At 38.2% G+C, this 3,131-nt stretch overlaps 1 non-coding gene across 1 annotated transcript; it reads right to left on the bottom strand.

Annotated features, from left to right (window-relative positions):
* Positions 1-2,437: 2,437 nt before the first annotated feature.
* On the bottom strand, positions 2,438-2,544 carry LOC140859523 (small nucleolar RNA R71). The gene has a single exon (XR_012143060.1). It is a non-coding gene; the product is annotated as a small nucleolar RNA R71 (small nucleolar RNA).
* Between the last annotated feature and the right edge of the window lie 587 nt (positions 2,545-3,131).

The following is a 3,131-nucleotide window of genomic DNA, read 5'->3' as shown; positions in this document are numbered from 1 at the left end:
AATTGGTCAAAAATCAACTGATTTGGTGATCTGGTTAGCCTCCTGGTCCACAGCAACAGGCGCATGGACCATGGACCCATCGGCGCACCATAAACTCCCTAAAACCTCTTAGTCCCACATCGGAAGTTTTGAAAACCTTATAACCCCCAAATGCCTATAAAAAGCCCCCAAAGGCCCTTGTTTTATGTATTCTTCCTTCCGATCAAGCTTGTAACCCTAGATAGTGGGGTTTTTAGCTCTCTTTTCAAGCCTCGAGCTTTGAGGTTTTTGTAATAAATTTTTTTTATATATAAAATCTTCTTTTTATGCAATTTCATCTCTTTACATTATGCAATTTATTTTTCTTGCAATTAGGATAGTTTAATTTATGCAATTTAATTTTATGCAATTAGGTTAGTTTAAATTATGCAGTTTAAATTTATGCAATTAGGATAGTTTAATTTATGAAATTAGGGTAGTTTATTTTTCTGTATTTAAATTTTGTAAGTAGATTTAGATCATGTCTAGCTAAGCATCCCTTCTAGGGTTTGCGATGAAGCTAGATCATGAGTAGGGATTTTACATAGGGTTCTTTCTTTTTCTTAGGGTTTCTTTTTCTTCCTCTTTTGTCAAGAATTTTTGATGAACTACAGTTGGGTCAGAGTCCCTTCATAGTTCATGCTTGATTCAGTGCATAGGAGGAGAAAACCCTAAGGGATCCTAGTTACTACTCCTCTGTAAAGAATCTTGATAGGTTATCGTTGGGCCTTAGTCCCTTCATAATCTATGCTTGGGAAAGACAAGAGGAGTAGTCGTTAGGATCAATAAGAAAAATTTTAGGTAGAATTCCCTAATCTAGATCTAGTGGATTCAAAAACCCTAGATCCTTAGTCTTATTGTCTTTAGCAAACAACTTTCGACTTTCGATTTTTGTTAAAGCTCACTTGAGCATAGATTTGAAAATCATTTTTAAAACCAAGTCTCTGTGGGATCGACCCGTACTCGCTGGTCGTGCTACTCTGCACACCGTGCGCTTGCGGTTTTATTTACAAATTTTAAGATTTGAACATCAAGTTTTTGGCACCGTTGCCGGGGATTTGGCGTTTTAAATTATTTTCAAATATTTGTTCTTCGTGCGTTATAACTCTCTTTTTTTTTTCTTTAGGTTTCTATATTTAGTTGGTGATTGCTGGAAAACTCAGGTACGCTTCTAATTTCTCTTTTATTATTTTTAGTTAATTACTTTTGCTTTTAGACCTAATCATTTGAATTTACTTAATCACAAAAAAAAAAATATAAAACAAAACAAAAGACATTTCATAATCGTGAAGTAAAATATCAAAATAAAAAAAAAATTCTAAATTAAAATCTTTTACATTCTTGGTCATCTTGTTTATTTGTATTTGTATTTTCATAATTAATCTAAGGGCATCAACCCATTAACAAGATAAGGTGAGGATTTCATTACCCTTCCTTAGCCCAAAAACCATCTCCATCATATTGCATTACCTAGACTTTTAATCTTAAAATCAATTAGACGTCAACCTTAAGGAATTCGAGCTCAATAGGACAAGGAACCCTAAGAGTTCTACCAAGTTTGAGTTGTTTGATTAGTTGGTGTCTAGGCAAGTCCCTGAGGGTGGTTTGTTAAATTGGTTCAGTTGCTAGCCTGGCCAACTCGTTTGGTGTCTAGAAAGGCAACGATGAGTGAACCTCCCACCTCTTATACTTACCTGGCTAACTAGTTGATCAATCTCCACTTGGAAGGTTTGAAGGGTCATCTTGGAACAGTTAGGAGCTGTCTAGATTTAGGTTAACCCTAGGATAGATTGAGTTTAATTTATTGATTCACTTGTTTGAAAAAAAAAAAAAAATTAAAAATTTAAATTAATTTGGTTACTTTTCTTTAGATTTAGGACTCCTTAGGATCTTCTCTTTAGAACTTTTTCTCTTTTCTTTCTTTTCCTTATACATAAAAATTTTATTAAAAAAAAAAAAAAATTGTATAAACATCGAGAACCGTACACTTCGTGTGTGGAGAAGAGTGTCGGGTCGTCTAGTTAGAATTGAGTCAATTCCTGTTGTTCCAATGGCTGAACCAATCCAACCCATGACCCTTAAGGATTTGTGTTATCCAGTTGGCTCCATCCAACCATCTTGTATCAGGTTGCCACAACCCACAGCTAACAATTTTGAAATCAAACCTCAAATCATAAATATGCTTCCAAAATTCACAGGATTAGAGGATGCTTATATATTTATTAGAGAATTTGAGGAGGTATGTGCAACCATAAAACTGCAATTAACAGAGGATGAGGTCAAACTTAGATTAATCAACTTTGCCCTTAAGGACAATGCTAAGAAGTGGCTTTATAGTCTGCCAAACTATTCTGTCACTACCTGGGAGGGCTTTGTGAGAACATTTTTAAAAAAGTATTTTCCCCATCATAAAACAGCTAGGATTAGGAATGAAATAAATCAATTTTACCAACTAGCTGGTGAATCATTTTGGAAGTACTTTGATCGTTTCAAGAATCTTTTGACCCAATGCCCACACCATGGAATAGAAACTTGGAGACTATGCCAGATCATCTATGAGGGGTTAGATTCAAACTCAAGAATCATGCTAGAGTCCATGTGCCAAGGCCAATTTATGGACAAAGAAAATACTGAAGCTTGGCAATTCTTAGAAGACCTCCGCGCCGACCGCCGCCGTCGGAGGGGGAGGAGGAGGCTGAGAAACTAGAGGGGAGGCCGGAGCTTGAGATCTGGCCGCGGAGGCCGTGGACCGTCGGGTGGATGCCTTGCGTGGAGGCATCGAGTGTCGATCTCGCGAGGGAAGATTAGGAGTGGGTGACGGGGAGACGGTCGGAGATGGCTCCGTTGAACACTCCTTTAAGAATAAGGGTACTGCGAAGACACAGCCCTTCCTCTAGCGCCAATCCTGTTGGTACAAAAATCTGCTTGCGTCGGAGAAGCTGGAGTCGGGGAAGTCGCGGTCGCCGCCGGGATCTGCAAAGGAAGTCTAAACCGGAGGTGGGGTTGCTCCGGCAAGACCCTCCGACGCTCAAGTCAGTTCTCTGCCTCAACAAGAATGGAATGCTCGAACGGAGAATTTAGCAGAGTTTTGAGATAAAAAATGAGCTTATAGA

Source organism: Elaeis guineensis, chromosome 7, assembly GCF_000442705.2.
Source record: "Elaeis guineensis isolate ETL-2024a chromosome 7, EG11, whole genome shotgun sequence".
In the NCBI taxonomy this organism is placed as follows: domain Eukaryota; kingdom Viridiplantae; phylum Streptophyta; class Magnoliopsida; order Arecales; family Arecaceae; genus Elaeis; species Elaeis guineensis.
This window is presented reverse-complemented; position numbering and strand designations above follow the sequence as displayed.